Here is a 21,073-nt window from a genome sequence, read left to right as displayed (position 1 = left end):
ATGGCAGAGAGAGAGGGAGAGAGAGAATCCCAAGCTGACTTTGCACTATCAGTGAGGAGTCTGATGCAGGGCTTGAACTCATGAACTATGATATCATGACCTGGGCCCAAATCAAGTGTCAGATACTTAACCCACTGAGCCACCCAGACTCCTCTTCCCTATCACATTTTGAGATACATAGGGAAACATCAGAAAAATATTCAAATGTCTTCCACTGACCTGTCCAAGAGATTTAATACAAATGCACTATGGAATTTTATTCACTACTGTTTTCTGCATAAATGAGACTCCCCTTAGCCACCCAAACACTCATTTAAGTAAAGCTGAAAGGAGATTAAAGTGTAAAGAATGAAAAAATCCATTATTCGATTTGATGAATCCTTGAGGCAATCTGAAATAGTCACAAAATCTTTTATACACAAAATTTCTTTTGTCTTTCCATCACTGGAATTTCCTCCAGCAATATTGCCCCCTATCTTTTCCTTTAAAAAAGCATATTAAGAGGGGCTCCTGGGTGGCTTGGTCGGTTAAGCGTCCAACTCTGTTTCAGTTCAGGTCATGATTTCACAGTTTGTGGGTTCAAGCCCTGCATCAGCCTGTGCACCAACCATGTGGAGCTTGCTTGGGATTCTCTCACTCCCTCTCTCTCTCTGCCCCTCCCCTGTTAGTTCCCTCTCCCCCTCCCTCTCTCAAAAATAAATAAAAGCATTAAACAAAAATTTGAAAGCATACTAAGATTTCTTATGAACATATTATTTTTCCCATGGGAAAAGCCTGAATGGCAGCTTCTCCTGATAATGCAACTGTCCCATTGACCACCCAGCCTGTCCCTCCACACCTTCCTTAGAAAATCATACCACCATCACTCCACCATCACTATCATTGCCCAAACAATTCTGTTGAAGCAACATTGAATTGGGTTAATATTAAATGCTAGAAAATGTACTGAGGATACAGAATCAAATGGACCCTGCCTCTAAGAATCACACAATCTAGTGGGGAAGGATGTTATAAAAGTTATAGAATATAATCTCAGGGGAAATTAATTATTAATACCAGCTCTAACTGTTTATGTGAACTTTCTGGTTAACAACCCAATCTCCTCCCTACTCTAATGCTTCCTGGAGTTCATTCTTTTAATGCATATTTATGGATTGTCAATGCTATGCAAAATTCCTTACTGTTCCAAGTGGTCAAAGCTGTAGATACAAATAAATGTAACATAAGAGAAGTACAAGGTATTCTAGTGATCCAGAGGAAATAAAGATTCCATTTAACTGATTGTCCCTTACGTCAACCATTGTTGAGCAACCCAATGAGTCAGTAACTATGCTAGACACTAGTGACACAACCACAGATAAGCTGTTGTTACTGACTCTAAAGGTATTTCAGGGGCACTTTCATAAAGGATGTTGCATTTTAATTGCAAGAAAAGATGGTTAATATTTCATCAGGATAAATTGGTGGGTAAAATAGAGAAAGTTATCTGGAAGAGGGAAAATTCCAAGTAAATATAATTTGTCTTAAATGGATATTACCATATAAAAATGGAACTGACTACCTTGGAATGGTAGATAAAGAGATTTGACTCATTGATCAATAGTAACCTGTTACTGAAGGCTTTTTACTAGATTAAGTTGATCCAAGTCATTGTATGAAGATAGGCAGTGAAAAGAAATATAAAGAAAAGAAAAGGAGCACCCCAATAGCACAGATAAGACACTGAATAGTGAGATCATAGTGATGGAAGTAATGTATGTTTTCATGTGTGATGTGTAAAGTCCGAGGAGAGGAAAAGATGACTCCAGGTTGTAAACCATGAGGTATTTCAATGATGCACACGAGGGGGTTTGCAGAAGGCAGTGGGTACTATAAGCTTGGCTAGTGAAAACTTAGGTGCTTTAAGAGAATCTTGATAGAAACATACCACAGACAAGTAGAAAATATGAGTCTGAGATGTTGGATTCTGATTATAATTTTGCTTTATACATGGAGATGGGATTCATTTGCTTTGAAATAATGACTGGGACCAAACAGTGGATACAATTTCAAGAGATGTAGAAAGACAGCAAGGCCAGGCAGAAACTTGGTCCAGAAAAATTCTTTCATTTAGGAGGATGAAAAGTCAACAAAGGAAATGAGGTAGAAAACTAGAATGTTACCTGGACACAGAAGACAGGGAGGGAGAGAATTTCAAGGAGATAATCAGCAGTATTAGATATAGCCAAGAGAGGTCAAGAAAAATAGGGAAGTAAGCAGAGGGGCAAAAAGATCAAGAGAATGTGAAGAGTTTGAGAAATGGGGGAGTTATTCCAGTTTTTAGGTGAAGAGCGTCAAAAACAAGACAATGGGCCCAAAGTGAAGTTGCTTATGCTGAGCACCTCATCAGGAAACCAAACTCAACTCAGTTACAGCTTTGGCTTCTCCAAGAAACAGAATCTTAAACTAATCAACCAGATATCACCTGATCAGCACTAATTAGGTAATCTGCCGGATAGACCCTACCCATCACTAAAGAAAAATAACCTTATGGGGCCGCCTGGATGGCTCAGTCGGTTAAGTGTCTGACTTTAGCTCAGGTCACAATCTCACAGTTCATGAGTTTAAGCCACGTATTGGGCTCTGTGATCACAGCTGGGAACCCGGACCCTGCTTTGGATTCTGTGTCTCTCTGTCCCTCCCTCACTCATGCTGTGTTTCTCTCTCTCAAGAATAAACATTAAAAAAAGTATTTTACAATAACCAACCCACTCTCTTGCCCAGAATAATATCCTTGTTCTTTCTCACTTCCATCTGTAAAAGACTTTCATTCTGTACAGCTTCTTGGAGCTCCTTTCTATCTGCTTAGATTGCATGCTGCCTGACTTGTGAATTATTGAACAAAGCCAATAAGATCTTTAAAAAATCACTCGGTTGAATTGTTTTTTAAAAGTCGACAAGAGCATTTTTTAAGCAGAGGAAAAGAGGACTATAAGGTTTAAGTCAGCAGGAGTGAGAAAGTCACAAGAGACCAGGAAAAGAGATCAGAGCATTAACGAGCGCTCGGGCAAGGTTCCACAGCTCAGAGGGAAAGAGCCAAGGAAGTCGCAGGACAATGCAGAAAACCGAGGTCAGAAACAAATATAAAAGGCCTTTATTGGGAGCGCTCTCGGGCAAGGTTCCCTGGTCCGACAGGATGGGCCAGGGAAGTGGCACCAGGAGGACAAAGAGCAGGGCCTCATATAGGGCACTAGTTCTGGGGGTGTGTCCAGGGGCAGAATACCTTCTTATAAGAGGAAGAGATGAGGTCAGAGCAGATGACATGTTTTCAGGGAAGCCGGCAGCAGGCGGAAAGTTCCAAAATGGTGGTCTGTCCGCCATCTTGGTATTGTTCAGCAGGATGGTCTGTTGGCCATCTTGGTGTTGATTGGAGGGAAAGTCCTGGGATGGCAGTCTGTCGGCCATCTTAATGTTCCTTTGCCTGAGCCCACCAAACCTATCAGAGACAAAAGGGAATAAGAGAATGACAGTATTAGATGGCAAACCTGTTGGGATAAATGACAGCACAGGGTTGCAAACAAATATATTTAATTCCTTATTTAGACCTCCGTTTTCTTCCACCAATGTAAGCAACCTTTAGGAAAAGACCAGGAACTGTTCATAGTTGTGCTCCACACGAAGATTTCTTGTTGTCCCTGATACCCCTTCGCTCCCAGATTACAGCTTAATATGAAGACTGCATTTCTCAATATGTACAACTTCTAAGTTTTGTCCTAATATGGAAGAGGAATACCTTCACTTTCACCTTCTCCTGTAGGGGCCCATTCTGCCAAAAGACCTGTTGAGATCTCGCTGTAAGTCACCAAGAGGAATGCGCATATCTCCAGCTTGTCTGGAGAGTGTGACCCTGGTGCAAGTGAGGTCCCTCAGTTGAGGATCAGGATTGAGTCGCTCTCCTGGGAGACTGAGCGTACAGTGTCATATGGCTTGTTGGGTCCTGCTTTCCTTTGTTTTAGAGAATGTGCACATGACCTCTTGATCATGATGGATTAGAGACTGGAGTTAGTTTTCTATGACCTTTAATTAGTTTCAGTGAGTGGGCAAATTTTCAGATTGAAACTCCCTTCCTGGTCAGGGGCACTCTACCCATAAATCATCATGTTCACCTTTAAGAAAAAATAGCCTTGTCATAAGCTTCGGTTAATAATATTACTATATACATAAAACAAACCCCTGCTGATGTATTTTGAGTGATGAATTATGTTTTTTGATCTTCTGTATTGTACCTCGTTTCTGTTTTGATTTTCTGTTTTTGCTACCATGGAAATAATAATTTTTTTCTGGAAGTAACAAACAATGTAATCGTTAGAAAAATGATGTAATCACCTATGGTATATAAACATCCTAAGCATCACAGGAAAGTGCAAACTTGCCACCATTCACTTTATCTGTCTCCTTTCCTATAGATATTGCGCTGACACTAATCCCCCTACTCAGGGACCCTTAGACTCTGGTGCGTGGGCTGGTCCCCCGCATTCTCCCTTTCTGCTATGGTGGTAAATCATCTTGAGCCATCCGGATGAGTGCAACACTGTAGGGATGGCAGAGAAGATACAAGGAAAGAGCCCTGCAGGACCCTGAGACGTCTCCCCTGTTTGAGGTGCCGACACTATATGTTTCAAGTGGTCCCAACTAATTCACATCCCAGCACCTTGTATAGCTCTTCTTGTTGCCTGATAAAGATGGAAGGAGAGGAAAGAAGAATTTTTAAGGTCTGTGTCAGTAAGGAGACATTTGATATGATGCCAAGACCATAGACAGTAAAAGGAACATCAAGTCAGTCATGAACACATCAGTTTGTTTCCCCTGTGTTTCCATTTCTTTGTACCAAATCAGGCTTGCTGTGATGACAACCTCCAATTTGGTCTTACTTCACTTTGTTATTTACTTAGTGAAACACTTTGTTATTAAAAGTCTAGTCTTAAAGGAGGCAAGAATTCCCTTCATTGATTTGCAGCCTTTTGTTCTGAAATACATGAGGGTTTTAAATGTTTTAAAGAGCTTTCAAATCCGATTTTACCCCAATACCAATACTGAGAGATTGTCAGAGTGCATATTATTCATATTATTCTGTGAGTGAGTGCCCACCACATTGCTGGCTCCATAAATAGATACATTTTGAGCACTAGCCAGAGAAATAGAAATACAAGATGGTAAGTGACTCGTTGGGTCACAGCTACTTAGGGCAATGCCATGAGGAAGGGCCAAGGCCTGTAGGATTCTTTCCACATCCAATTGCACTAGACTGAATGAACAATGACTTCTAAATCAACTCTTCAAGAATAAGTTTCTCTAAAAATACTAGGAGGCACCCAAATCCTCATCCTTTCTGTTTGAAACCCAAAATGTCTCATGCTTGGCATTTTTCCACTATCACTTTTGAGGAAAAACATAGAAGCACATTTTCTAAATTATTTAATACTGTGGGAAAGACAAGGAAAAGTCTCTTTCATTTCCAAGTTACTAAGATCAATATAGTAGGGAAGCAAAATCTGCCACTTCAGTGGGGCTCCTGGGTGGCTCAGTCAGTTAAGTGGCTGACTTCAGCTCAGGTCATGACCTCATGGTTTGTGAGTTTGAGCCTCGAGTTGGGTTCTGTGCTGATGGCTCAAAGCCTGGAGCCTGTTTCAGATTCTTTGTCTCCCTCTCTTTCTGCCCCTCCCCCACTCATGCTCTGTCTCTGTCTCAAAAATAAATAAACTATAAAAAAATTAAAAAGAATCTGCCACCTCAAAATGTGTCTCTTTGGCATTGGATTTCTTCGAGATGATTATTTTTTTAAGAACCAGAAGACTCAAAAGGCAGCTGGGTGGCTCAGTTGGTTAAGTGCCTAACTCTTGATTTTGGCTCGGGTCATGATCTCACAGTTCATGAGTTTGAGCCCCGTGTTGGGCTCCATGTTGACAATATACGTGGGGTGACCTCTCTCTACCCCCCTCCTTGTGCTCGCTCGCTCTCTCTCTCTCTCTCTCAAAATAAGTAAATTAACTTAAAGGAAAAAAAAAAAAGAAAACACAGAAGGCTAAAAAGATTTTCTTTTTGCCTGTCCCCTAACAACTCCAGATAGGGAATTATCACCGCCTCATATTTTGGTGAGATTAGTATAACGCCTATACCTATTAAGTAATGAGTACTTAGTAAGTAATCAATAAATAACTGATACTATAATCGGTGTCATCTTCCACCAAACACAGATAGAAGAGTTAGCGTTAAAGTCTGACTATAAATTAGAATTCCCCAATATTCTGTCCATTAAGGGACATTATCAGTTTTTATCAGAGGAGTTCTTCTGTTCTCTTTGAGGCGCCAAAGGCATTACAAGAAAATTCTTATTTTCACATGTAAATGCATAATAGAAACTGGATTCAGAGACGCCCTGAGGCAAGGGGTGTCTAAGAATGTGGTATCGGGAAGACATCTACCATTGCCCTGAAGAATGGGACAATCGGTTGATCTGGAATCTTTATTTGTGCTGAAGTTGCAGACATATGAGCTATAGGGTGGGGGTGGGGAGCAAATGGAAATTTCAGGGATAGAATCAAAGGATATATGTTGTCCCTCTCATTTCTAGTGGCTGATTTCCCAGTGCCATTTATGTGAAAAGGGAGGAGGAGGGAGTAAAACAAAAAATATAATCAGAAAGTCTGATACTCAAGAGTTATTGTGGACAAAGAGAAATACATTTACACAGGGTTTAGGGGGAAGAAAGAGGTGAAGAGGCATAACACAGAGAATTTTTAAGGCAGTGTAAATACTCTGTATGACCCTATAATTTGAGACATTTGTCATTATACATTTGTCCAAACCACAGAATATACAACACTAAGAGTGAACCCTAATGGAAACTGCACTTCAGACAATGATGTGTCAATGTAGTCTCATCGGTTGTAAGAAATGTACACTCTAGTTGGTGGGGGTTGGGGCAGGGGGAAAGTATTGATAATGGGAGAGGCTAAGCATGTGTGAGACGAGGGGGTATATGGGAAATCCCAATACCTATATTGTTTGCTCAATATTACTGTTAACCTCAAACTGCTATGAAAAAAATTAAATCTATTTAAATTAAATCTTTTCTAACTAAAGAATTGGCTGATTCCTTCCCAAGGCAGGGTGTCCCTGGAATAATACATTTAGCGAGATACAATCATTTCACTTGAAAGGAGACAGAGCAGCTGGATCCATTACTAAGGAGACTCTCATTAAAAAAACCAGTCATGGCATTCCAGAAATACTCTACCACAGAAGCTTGCGGAATTGGGGGGGTGTCCACAGAATGTTAGACCATAAGAACCTAGAGAAGAAAGCCAGTCTAAATCCCCTTTGTCTTTCCCAGAGCCTAACCATAGACCTGGAGCAGCCTAGGTTCTCAAAGCCTGATAACAACGGGAAGAAACTGAGTCAGAATATTTATGAGATTAGAACAGATAAGAGTCCATTTGCCCCCTGCGGCACTGACGTTCCATATGACTACATGGTCCAAGAGAATGAAAGCAGATTCTGGAGCCCGATAACTTCATCCCTCTTTGATGAGTGCTAGTCACCTCCACAGTCCCCCAGAGCACAGTGTCTTGTTTTCATAATGTCGACACAGTAACCTTTACCCAGATCCTGGGATTGTAAGAAAAAGCAGATAAAGCTCAAACTTTCCAACTTCCCTCTAATCAAGAAAAGCCTTGATCTGGAGCAGAGTATCACCAGAGAAGAAGCCTCAGGGGAACAATGGTGTGCTCCAACCCCACTAAGGGCCATAAATTCAGGAAGTTTTAAAGGCAAAATTGTAACTGGAATTGGTGGGAAAGCCCCAGACTCCTACCACAGTATTCAAAAGAGGACTTGACTTGCCAGTTGGCCTCTTGTTCATAGTTTCCATTCCTTGTCCATGGGATGCCCAAGCAAGCTGCTGGTCATACTCCCAGTTATAACCAGGAATGCCTTCCCAACTGCGTTGAATCTCAGGTGGTTCTTCGGACTGCTTCCCTTTGCCTTTTCCCTGTGGGTTCTTTTCTGGATTCTTCACTACATGGTTCAAATGAATCTTCAGGAAATTCCCACCTGAAATCTGTTCCAAAATGTCATCAAAATCTCCGCTAACATGCCTCCATCGCTCCATGCAGAAGATAACAAATAAAGGGCAACTGGGCAGACACAAACAAGAGACTGAGCATTTCAGTGGCTAAAGCTGTGATGAGTCTCTCTCTCGTTCCCTTTATGGTGACGGGAGGAGACGGCTCACCTGTGGTTCTCAGTCATCTCTATGAGGATGGAAATACTCTCTATCTCTGTTGCCCAGTTCCATAGCCACTAGTCACTGGTGGCTAATGAGCACTTGAATTTGTTTTTTAATTTTTTTTAACATTTATTTATTTTTGAGAGACACAGAGCTCAAGTGGGGGAGGGGCAGATAGGGAGGGAGATAACAGAATCTGAAGCAGGCTCCAGGCTCTGAGCTGACATGGGACTCAAACCCACAAACTATGAGATCATGGCCTGAGCCATGAACTATGAGATCATGACCTGAGATCATGACCTCAACCAACTGAGCCCCTCAGACACCCCTGAGCATTTGAATTTTTGACTTAACTTAAGGTTTATCATTTTAATTTATACAGTTATCTACTGCTAGTGGCTATGGTATCCAGCATTGCTTGTATGAGAGATTTCTCTCATTTTTCTCTATGATGAAACAGATGCCTTTTCCCTATTACTTGCCCAATCTGGTTTCCCTTGTTGGGAATGAAAATTTCCTCAGGGGGGGAAAATTTAGAAATAACTGAGGCGTTTGGGACTTAACTAACACAAATAATAAAACTTTTGTTATGATCTTGTTCTATCCATAGGCAAAACTCAATGCCATTATCCTATTATTATCATCATCATCATCATCATCATCATCATCATCATCATTATTCAAAAGCTTGAGCTTGCTCTCACTTAGAAAGCAAACAGATCCTCACAGCCTCTCCTACTGCTATTTGGATGACAGGTTTAAGGGGAATATTTTCTGAGTCACCCACATTCTTCTTTCAAGACATTTTCTTTGTAAACTTACCCAACATAGCAGGCTTTGTGTAACCAGAATCTGTGTCTAATACATCACAGATACTCAACAAACATTTCTTGTATGCAAGAAATGATTAATAAAGTGGGAAACAGACCACAGCTCAGCCAGACCCAGGCTAAGTGAGATTCAGGAAGATGTCCTTAAGGATCAGGTGAGTGACTAAGCCAGGAAATTAGGTAGTCCCTGTGGCTTCCTGTAAACATAATTCAAACAGCTTAGAGATATCAAAACATCACTAAAATGTTGAAGTGTGATAAGCTGAGGACAGGCAGCAGGAACAGAGAGAAAGCAGAATTTGCAGGATCCAGAGAGCGATCCGGGACTGGAGCTGGACTCCCTTGGGGCAGAGGAAGCAGGCATCAAATGGGCCAAGGTCACCCTCCTCATGGCGGGTGGTTTTCAGTCTCTGGTGGGAAAGGTACTGGGAAGAAAGCAGAAAAATACAGTTGTGCCAACGTCAAGCAAACCTCAGGCCCAGGCCCTTCCCCCACTTTCCAGTCTCCTTACGGTAGAATGAGAATTGTTTGATTCACTAAAATTCACGAGGACGTCACCAGGGGCTGAATGAGTGGGACTCATTGTCTATAAGGGACCAAATCAAAGATTTCAGAGCAAGTCAAGAATGAAAAAAAAAAAGAGAGGGAGAGGAGATAAAAGAAAGATCATTATAAATTGGAAGTACCTTGAAATCACATGAAATGCAGCTGTCATTTTCAAATAAAAATGCATGGAGTTCCTACTGGCTGGGAATTAAGCAGAGATGACCTGAAAGGTAACTGAGTGGAAGAATTTGCAAGAAAAGGCAAGTACAAATCCTCAGAGACCAATCCAAATCATTACGACCATGTCCTCTTCCTTGAAATAATCAAAATAAATAAAACGAAAATAATAATAGAACTTGAAAGAAAAAAAGCCCCCCAGGTACAGGAAAACCTGAAAAATACTCAGCAGGTGCAAATATACTCTGGAAGTACCTGAGTGCAGGCAGAATCCAATTAGCCATTAGGTCCTGTTTTGGTTTAAAAAAATTTTTAACGTTTATTCATTTTTGAGAGACTGAGCATGAATGGGGGAGGAGTAGAAAGAGAGGGAGACACAGAATCTGTAGCAGGCTCCAGGCTCTAAGCTGTCAGCCCAGAGCCCAACATGGGGCTCAAACTCACGAACCCTGAGATCACGACATGAACCAAAGTCAGTCGCCCAAAGTTAATCGCCCAACTGACAGACACTCAGGCGCCCCATGTTCTGGTTTCAAAATTAGCTTTTCGGGGCGCTTGGGTGGCTCAGTCGATTAAGCGTCCGGCTTCAGCTCAGGTCATGATCTCACAATTCGTGGGTTCGAGCCCCGCGTCAGGCTCTGTGCTGACAGCTAGCTCAGAGCCTGGAGCCTGCTTCGGATTCTGTGTCTCCCTCTCTCTCTGACCCTCCTCTGCTTGTACTGTCTCTATCTCTCAAACAATAAATATTAAAAAATAAAATAAAATAAAATTAGTTTTTCTTGGGGAGCCTAGGTGGATCATTGGTTATGCAACCGACTCTTAATTCAGGCTCAGGTCATGGTCTCACAGGTCATGAGTTTGAGCTTCGCCTCTCGCTCTGTGCTGACAGTGCTGAATTTCCAGAAGCCATGAAGCCTGAAATTTCAAGGACACGTGTTGCCCTGTGAAGGGGGTGGATGTTGTAGGGAAAATTTCCTGGTAGAAGAAAAAGAAGGAAATTCTTCTTTCTCAGCCCCTTTTCTAGAACTATCTATCTACCTCATCTCTGCCACGTAGTTTAGGGACTGAAAAAAATTTTTATATTCATGAGGGAGTGAATGGCAGAGAAAATTAGAGAAAATAAAGTATTTCTGAATTGTGCTTTGCAATTGCCTTGGCAATATGCCATCTTGATTTTATTTATTTGTTTGTTTGTTTACAGGACAGGGATGGGGGGGTTAGACAGAAGATCCAAAGCATGTTCTGCACTGCCAACAGCAAGATCGTGACCTGAGCCAAAGTCAGACACAACCACCCAGGTGCCTCTACATCATCCTGATTTTAAAAGCAATGTGGGTAAGGCCTATAATACAATAATCTATAAAGGGGAAAAAGCAAAATGGAAAACTATACATACAACTTGACTATAACTGAATAAAAAGGGAAAAAAAAAACAGGACAAATAGGTAAATATGAAAGGCTATGAAGAAAACTCTGTTGGGGCGCCTGGGTGACTCAGTCAGTTAAGCGGCCAACTCTTAGCTTCAGTTCAAGTTATGATCTCACGGTTTTGTGAGTTTGGGCCCTGCATCGGGTTCATGCTGACAGTTTGGAACCTGCCTGGGATTCTCTCTCCCTCCCTCTCTCTCTGCCCCTCCCCTGCTCGCACTCTCTCTCTCAAAATAAATAAATAAGGGCACCTGGGTGGATCAGTCGTTAAGTGTCCAACTTCAGCTCAGGTCATGATCTCACAGTTTGTAGGTTCAAGCCCCATGTCAGGCTCTGTGCTGACAGCTCAGAGCCTGGAGCCTGCTTCAGATTCTCTCTACCCCTCCCCTGCTCATGCTCTGTTTCTCTCTGTCTCTCAAAAATAAATAAATGTTAAAAAAATCAAAATAAATAAATAAACTTTTAAAAAAGAGAAAATAAATGTCAAACTACTTATCATGGGACTCTACTTATATAAGACTTTGGCTGTTTCTGATTTATTTTAATAATAATTGAATGATCATGATTCACCTTTATAATAAGGGATAAATTATTTTTTAATTTTTTAGGGATAAGTTATTTTTAAATAAAACATAAGTGCTACCATCCTTTTTTATGTTCTTACATGTATATTAATTATTTAACAAATGTGTATTGATTATCAGGCATTATTTTAAGTAGTAGTAGAAAATAAAATAAGCTTAAGTCTCTGTCATCATGGTAAAGGAAAAGAGACATCAATAAGTAAACAAGTAAAAATAAGTAAATTAGATGAGATTAGTAGTATGGGGAAAAAATCATCAAAGAAGGGTTACAGATAGTGCTGAAAGGCAGATCTGGAAGTTGGTGGATATGCTAGCTCAGATAGGGCCTCAGAGAAGGGCTCTCTGAGAAAGTCTTTGAACACAGTAAGAGACAGCAACATACATTACCTGGAGAAAAACTGGTCCAGGCAGTAGGAACAGTAAATGCAAAGGCCCTGAGGTGACATGGAAAAGGCTTGGTTCATTTTCCATATGCATCGTTGCCTAGTCTTCTCCCAATGGAGTACAAGCAAAATTAAGAGCAACCAGGGAGAAATTGTCATGAGGTAAATACACATATTAGACTTTATTTCATTCAACAGATACTTATTGGGTACCTGTAAGATACCAAGCACTGTTCTTGGTGCTAGGGACCAAACAGAGTCTAAAACAAAGCTCCTGGCCCTAATGAAGCATAACATTGGAGAGGTAATCACTGTCAGGTTAAAGAAGCAAAAATCACTTCATATATTAGATAATACAAATGTGAAGAAGGAAGGCGAGGCAAGGAAGAGAGAAGGGGACTGTGTGTGTTTGTGGCAGAAGAGACACAGAACCTAAGGGACACATGGCTGGCTTTTGTGGATGCTGGTACTTTGTCATGGCTTATGAGTGAAAAATAAAGATCATAATTGCAAAGCAGCAACAAAATGCTTCAACATGAGACCATGTTCCATGTTGTTCCTTTCACATGGAGCAACACCCGCTCACAGTAAGCTTGGTTTTCACAAAACATAATTAGGGGATCAAATCTGCTGGAATAACTGCTAACATCTACTTGTGCCGATCACTATTCCAACGGCCAGAAATGTGTATATGTAATTTATAAAAGTACAACTGGTTTTAACCTATACAGCAACTCTGAGGCAGGTATTATGGGATCCCCAGTTTCTGACCACAATGAACGAACAAAACGAAAAGTTCAACTACATGTTTGAGGTCGTGCAGTGGGTGAACGGCTGAACTGGGAACACGATTCCACAGTGTCTGCCATTTAGGGGCAACTTTGGAATCTCTTTACATATCATACTGCTTCTTCTGCCAGAACAAAGGACACCCATCAATAATGAATCTCACAGTAAGAGGATGACTTAGAATCACTCAATATTAGACTTGAAATGACCTCAGAAATCTTGTCATCCTGAGAGATCCAGGATGAATGGTCTGAAGCCCTTTTCCGTATAGTGTTTGCACTAGCTCTTGTCCATGGCTCTGTATCTATATCACCTCCGGACTGAGGAGCACAGAAAGACAAAATTCCTCCTCAGGTGTGTCTTGGCCTTCAGTGCTTAGGAAGACAGATTTTGATAGAATATATACTCATGGAGATCCATGGATGTTATTGTTCTAATCTGGTGGAAAAGATACCTCCTCAATTTTTATTGGCCCCACTGTTCCTAGTTACCTGAAATATAAATATACCTTCTGCTGGGCAAGGGGCCCAACTCAAATATGTCTACAAATGAGAAGCATCAAGGCAATCAAGTCTCAGGAGAATCAGCCTGACAATGCCTAGCACCAAAGCTGTGTATTCATATGTACTGAGCACCACCTACCCAGATGAGTTCTGCCCTTCCATTGGCTCTCAGGACAGCCAATCCTGGGCTGCATATCATGGAGGTCACAAAGAAAAGTGAGACAATCTTCATGGATGAAGGAGGCAGGTACTTGTCAACACAAAAAACTCAGATCCAGAATAACAGACAAAAGGAAGTAGATATGCATGCAGTTATTGACTCATGTACACAAGAAACACTTCTCTGAAGAAGGATCAGTGAAGATGGAGAAGAAAGCTAAATGGGCTCAGGAAGGGTGGGATGAGGCTGACAGTCAAGGAAGGTTGTGAAAGAGCCTTACCAAGGAAGTAATAAAAAGCAGAAACAGGGGCGCCTGGGTGGCTCAGTCGGTCAAGCGTCCAGCTTCAGCTCAGGTCATGATCTCACGGTTTGTGGGTTCGAGCCCCACGTCGGGCTCTGTGATGACAGCTCAGAGCCTGGAGCCTGTTTCAGATTCTGTGTCTCCCTCTCTCTCTGACCCTCCCTTGCTCATGCTGCATCTCTCTCTCTCTCTCAAAAATAAATAAAAAAACATTAAAAAAAATTTTTTTAAGCAGAAACAAAAGTAGGAGGAAATAGGAATGAACTGGAAGAAACCATGTTCCAGAAAGACTGGAAAAGACTTTGCTGCATAAGCAACAATGCTAAACTTATGCCAGCAATATCATTATTCAGAAAAGTCCTAGATAGAATCCACTCCATTTGATAGGATTTCACATGCAGATTTGCATTGGCTCATCACTGACTTTCACTGGAAACACATCCCTTGGCTTGGGAAAACTTCATACCTTTTGTCGTCAAAACAGCAATAAAACTAATCCACTCATACTAACAATGCCATATAGTTTGATTTGGTCCAACCCAACTTCACTCAATAATGGTCATTCCTAAGGCTGGAGACTGGTAAATATGACATAAAATACCTTTCATAATCTTGTATACCCAACAGATGTTTACTAACATTTATTATGTGCAAAATTAAGATGAAAAAGTAGTTTCTCCTCCTACCCTCTCTCACCCTCATTTGAGAGGAAAAATGGGGGGAAAAATAGAAAGAAGGGAAGAGCAAAGGGCCCTGGGACTTGATTTTATAATCTTGTTTAGGAAGCAGGGTATGTAATGAAACAAAGGGAAAAAAAAAATAAAAAGGAAGAAAACAATGCTATGAGACTCCAGAAGAACATGTGAAAGAAATTCCTGGAAGAAACCAGGAATTGAAAAACTTACACTGGAAAAGGTAGCATTGGGCTTGTATGTTGAAGATTGGGGAATTAGAGATGCAAAGAACATTCTGAGTCTGAAGCTGTGCTCCACCAGGCTGCTACTGTCAACAGCTCAGGTAAGTAATATGCCTTTGGGTGGTCTGCTGATGTTCTGGCCCTTTGTTAATTTTTCCAAAGGGACTCGTTCCACAGAAAGTATCAGGAGCCCTTATTCTTCCTTGATGCCACAAGACAGAAATTCTCCCATTTAGAGAGAAAGTGGTCATGTTCTGGTTCTTCTGTCCACCATTTTGAAATATTTTGTTTTTCTCAAATCACTTCATCTTACTCCAGATCCATCCCCCCAGTCCTCACATATTGGTCATCTAATATCTAATATATGAAACGCCACATAGTATGCCAAATAATGACCATAAGAAGATTAAAGTTACTCGAGCTCTTCCCTTCAAGATTTCAAAGACCCCAGAAAGAGAGAGGCACACGAAGAAATACTGGCACATAATGTAACATGAGTGAGGATCATGTCTGAATCAAACCCATGGAGACATAATGTAAAAATGGAGTAACTCTGGGCCTGGGAAAGGGAGATCTTCAGGAGATCACAGAAAGGAAATTTGCCAACAAGGGATGGAATGAACGTAGAAGACTGGCAGGGGAAGAGTCAAGGGGGTTTACAACAAAGTGGTGAGCGTGGTGCTATAGGAGCATACACTTCAGGACTAAAACATTGTTGGAAAACAAGGGGGTGGGTTCCGGTCTTGAATGTCATGTAAAGGAGCTTGGGCTCCATCCTGTAATTCATCGGGAAAACAATGCTTGCTTCACCTCCATGGGGTAAATTGCTAACAATGGGAATGTCTGGGTCTTACTCTGGAGAGTAGGGTCTAGGAATCTATATTTGTAACAACTTCCTCAGGTGACTCAAATAAAGGTTGGTGACACAATGGGTAGACTAAGGAAATCTTTAAAAAATAATTTTAAGCCCAGGAGAAAGAAACAAATTGACACTTTTAAAAATTACATATATACATACCCTGTGTGTGTGGCAGATACAGGGAGAGAGAGTGAGAGAGAGAGAGAAAGCTAACCTTTGTATTAGTTCAAAAGTATTGTCCACATGTTGGTGTCTTATTTTCCCATTAAGAGAGAAAGACTATGCTAATCCCAACACATGTCATTAACTAATGACTCCTGCTCTGACCACAGCCAGTCGTGGTTCCAGTATTTTCTTTATGTCACAAACTCTAATAAAATATTTTTGATGATTTGGAGTAATTTACAAAGTGTCTAGGCCATAATCTCACTGTCATTCTTATAGATGACAGATGATATAGCAGAAAAATTTGATAATCGCTAATTCATCCACATTTGCCTCGGATGTTAGTGTAAACTCTTGACTATAAAGAAACTAAAAAGGGAGGGGCACCTGGGTGGCTCAGTCGGTTAAGGGTCAGATTTTGGCTCAGGTCATGTTCTTGCGGTTCATGAGTTCGAGGCCCACATCGGGCTCTGTGCTGACAACTCAGAACCTAGAACCTACTTTGGATTCTGGGTCTCCCTCTCTCTCTGTTCCTCCCCTGCTTGCACTCTGTTTCTCTCTCCTTCAAAAATAAATAAAGATTTTAAAAGTTTTTAAAAGAAACTACTAAGAGAGCAGCTGATACTGCCGTTATCTCTAAACGTCTTCGGTTGCAGCCAGGTAGCCTCCCTGCCTGATGGATCATGTTGTCTTCCTTGGGGATCTGAGCAGTATAGTAGTTGGAAAACTGGATTTCCTAGAATTAAAGTGAGATGTGCCCTGTTGTAATTACCAAAGCAGAGAGCGACAACAACAACATGTTAGTGCTCAGAGCAGTATTTTACTTCTAAACAAAACTACATGAAAGCACATATGTTGAAAACTGTACTATTTAATAACTTACGTTTTAATAACTTTTTCCAGCCTAAACTGGGCTTTCTCAGCTCGACATTATAGGGGCTCCTGTGGTCACAGGGTGTAGCATTTCTGGCCTTCACCAACCAACAAGGTGCCAGGAGCTCTTCCCCAAGTTGTGACAACCAAAAATGTTGCCAGACATTGACAAATGTCGCTTTGGAACAAAATTGCCCTGATTGAGAACCATGAATTTTAATAGAAAACACTATATTTTAAAATCTGAAAAGTAACAATTTCTATGTTGATTTGTGTAGGAGGAAAAGTGATCTCGATAGTGGTGGTCATACAACTTTGCTCAGAGGAAACTAGAAAAGTTTTCTGAGAAGCTAAAATAGAAGGTAATTATGTGTTTCAAACTTGTTGTTTATTCTTTCCGAATATATTTCCTCATGTTAAAATTTTTTAATGTTTTTTATTTATTTTTGAGAGACAGAGAGACAGCGTGAGCAGGAAAGGATCAGAGAGAGAGGGAGACACAGAATCTGAAGCAGGCTCCAGGATCTGAGCTAGATGTCAGCACAGTGCCTGATGTGGGGCTCGAACCCACGAACTGTGAGATCATGACCTGAGCCAAAGCCGGATGCTTAACCGACTGAGCCACCCAGGTGCCCCTATTTCCTCATGTTAAAAAACTGGTAATACCCTTTAGGATTACAGTGAAAACAAATAAAACTTATTCTTCCTGAATATATTTCTCTATTAAAAATGGTAATACCCCTTAGAATTATAGTGAGACCAAATAAAGCTTAAAAGCATATGTCAGAATCTAAGCACATAACAAGTGCATAAAATTTGTGTTTTTCATGTGTTCTTGTGTAATGAAACATTTTGACAGCTAAGACTATGTCAAATAAAGGGTTTTGTGTGTAGTCTTTAAAAGTCATGTTTTTCACAGTATTATGGGTATAGGAATTGTTTCTGGTTTGGGACTAGGACATACAATCCTGCTAAGTACTTTCTTATTCAACTATTTTGGTGAGAATGTACTAGAGTTTCTCTAAGATTTATACCCTAGAGTAGAATTTCTAGGCCACAGGTGTGCATATATTCAATTATACTAAATAATTAAAATTTCTTTTCCAAGGGGATTATACCAGTGAAAATTCTTGCCACAAGCTTATGAGCGTTTTTAATGCTACACATCCTGACCAATACTGGGTATAGGCCATGTTAAATTTGTACAAACCTGCTGGTTGTGTGGTGATCACTTATTTTGCAATTACTGTTTTTACCTAGGAATCTCACAAACCAAGAGAGGCCACTAGTCACTTATTTTCAAGGCTCCTATGATATGAAAAAAAAATTAAGAAATGCCAAAATGCAAATGTAATATACTGTTATTGTGTATATACTACTTACAAAAGAATGACAATTTTTTTAATTACGAAAGCAATGGAATGCAAGTTTAAAGTCTTATGATGAATATCTTCAATTGCATTAATGTATACTTACAAATGTATGTGTAAATCTCATTTATATTTATAAAATCTCAGATAACACGAGAAGTTTTCCTGAAGGACCTTTTCAAATAGAAGTCCAGAGCACAATGGTCACACTGACTCCCTCCACCTACCCCCTGAGTCAGCCTGCGCGCTTCCACTTTCCCTCTTGAGAAACCCATCCTTAATGTCCGCTGGACCTACTGGTTTTACCCCAATTTTTTAATGACATATTTTAAAATGAGGGGCGCCTGGATGGCTCAGTTGGTTAAGTGTCCAGCTTTGGCTCAGGTCATGATCTCCCAGTTCCTGGGTTCGAGCCCTGTGTCAGGCTCTGTGCTGACAGCCAGCTCAGAGCCTGGAGCCTGCTTCAGATTCTGTACCTCCCTCTCTCTCTCTGACCCTCCCCTGCTCATGCTATATCTCTCTCGCTCTCTCTCTCTCAAAAATAAATGTTTAAAAAAAATTAAAAATTTTAAAAATAAAATGAACACAGCGCGCGCGGGGGTGCCTGGGTGGCTCAGTTGGTTGAGCATCCAACTTCAGCTCAGGTCATGATCTCGCAGTTCACTAGTTCAAACCCCGGGTCAGGCTCTGAGCTGTCGGCCTGCTTTGGATTCTGTGTCTCCCTCTCCCTTTCTGCCCCTCCTTCCACTTGTGCACACACTCTCTCTCTCAAAAATAAACATAAAAAAATAAAAATAAAAATAAAATAAACATTGGGAAGAAACTTCAAAAATAATTCACAAAAGGATAGTCTAGTGGGTGCATCAAGAAAAGATGAAGGTACCTCCTGCCTTGATTTGTGGGAATATTTGTTGATTCAACAAGTATTGACGGAGCACTTTCAAATTCAAGTGTGCTAAGCACTTTTAAGGAAACAAAGGAGAGTAAATCCAGGTGCCTACCATCGCTGAAGCTCATCTGCTAGCTGGAGAACTAAGGGAAACAGAGGCAATGAAGGGATTGAAAGATATGACCCTTGCGGTAGAAAAGAAATAGGAAGAGCAGCTCACCTGGTGGTCAGCAAGTATGCTTCCATTAGAATTCATAGCATGTGTAAACGGCCAGGACATGGGAGCACTCAGGGCCAGTTGGGAGAACACTTCCCAGGGCTCTGTGGACAGTCTGAAGGTAAGCTGTGGAGAGAGCAATAAGGGCAATTAGAAAATGTAAAACCGGGGCCAGCCGCTCAATGCATGAAGTGTCACACAATGAATACAGCCCATTAACAACAGATTATCAGCAACTTAAAAGAGAGGAGTGATATGGACCTTATTTGCATTTCCCAAAGATAATCCTTGTGGGAGTGCAAAGGATCATTTGGAAAAAGAAGAGGAGAAGACCCTCTAGTCTAGATATTAAAATAAGGACATTCACAGAGGAACTTGGCAGGGGGCAGAGAGGGGCATTTGGGGACGGCAGCCATTTTATGGGCTGACCACATCCCTGTAAGACCCAGATCTTTTCCAGTACCACCTGCTCCTTTCCTGGGTCACTTGACCAGTAAATGGATGCTCCGGGTCTCAGAGCAATCCTCTGTTGTCTGGGGCAGCCAGTGGGTCCTTGGGACAACCCTGGGCTCCAGCCACCCACCTAGGCCTGTTCCACAGAATGTGAGAACTATATTGCTAAAAGACACCCTAGACTCCAACCCAGTGCTTACGTGAAGAAACTTGGTCCAGAGAAGCTAAATGAGTCACCCAAGGCCAAATAACTAAACTGGCTGAGTCAGTGCTCAAACCTGCCCCAGGACTCTGAGGTTCCAAGCTTACCCCACAACAGAATCAAAACAGAACCGAAACTCAGTCCTGTCGTGTTGTTTCTCTGGACTGAGAGTCACACCCAAATTTATTAGTAGTAATGTTTACGAAATCATTCACATATACCGTTGGCTAATGTTTTCAAAGCTTTCACAATGGCCTAGGCCCGGGACGGGCTCTGAAACCCACCAACTAAGTACAGGTGCTCTCTCTCTGCACCCTAATGACCTGGGCAGTGTGGTCACGGCTCGCCTTTGCTTATTTGTCCAGGAATCTGGAGATAAGCCTGGTGTGAGCACAATGAGGATCATGGTTGGGGAAACAAGTTCATTAAGGAACAATGCGAAAAAGAAAAACAGTGTGTTGGTGGTTTTCAGAAAGGCTGAAATGTTGTGATGCATTGATCAGTTCATTAACACTGGTACTGCACTCACAGTAACACGTGAGCGCTGTGCCGGTGCGTTTAAAACAAATAGCCAGCAGCACCTGGGTGGCTCAGTCGGTTAAGAATCCGCCTTCAGCTCAGGTCATGATCTCCCAGGGTTCATGGGTTTGAGCCCCATGACAGGCTCTGTGCTTCAGATTCTGTGTCTCCCTCTCTCTCTGACTCTCCCCTGCTGGCGCTGTCTCTCTCTGTCTCTCAAAAATAAATAAAAAACACTAAAAATATTTTTAAACAAACAACCGAAAGTGCCAAGGTTGGTTTATAGAACTTCTAGCACAAACTTCATGGCTCTTGATCCCTAAATCAGCCTGTGTATGTAAGTTAACATCCTCCCCGTTTCAGGATGAGAAAACTGAGGTTCAGAGAGGTTAAGTGAATAGCCTCACATCACACAGCCACGAAGTGGCAGACCTGTGATTTTACTCTATGCCTTAAATCTCAAATACCATATACTTTCCATTACAACTGTTTGGTATAGTAGCAAAATCTCCAAGGCAAATGGGGCTCACATCTCAAAGAAGGTAATCATGTCACATGAAAAGGAGTATGATGTAAATAACAAATCCAGATTTTAATATTTTTTAAGAAAATATTCTTACATCAACAGTGGCCTAATGTTACT

General features: G+C 41.2%; 1 long non-coding RNA gene across 1 annotated transcript; it reads right to left on the bottom strand.

Annotated features, from left to right (window-relative positions):
• Positions 1–9,458: 9,458 nt before the first annotated feature.
• LOC115304049 lies at positions 9,459–19,341 on the bottom strand. The gene is made up of 4 exons (XR_003914306.1): positions 19,260–19,341; positions 9,783–9,865; positions 9,608–9,682; positions 9,459–9,521 (listed from the first exon to the last, which is right to left on the bottom strand). It is a non-coding gene; the product is annotated as an uncharacterized LOC115304049 (long non-coding RNA).
• Between the last annotated feature and the right edge of the window lie 1,732 nt (positions 19,342–21,073).

Source organism: Suricata suricatta, chromosome 10, assembly GCF_006229205.1.
Source record: "Suricata suricatta isolate VVHF042 chromosome 10, meerkat_22Aug2017_6uvM2_HiC, whole genome shotgun sequence".
Taxonomy (NCBI): Eukaryota; Metazoa; Chordata; class Mammalia; order Carnivora; family Herpestidae; genus Suricata; species Suricata suricatta.
The sequence above is the reverse complement of the archived record's forward strand: the minus strand, read 5'-3'. Positions and strand labels throughout refer to the sequence as shown.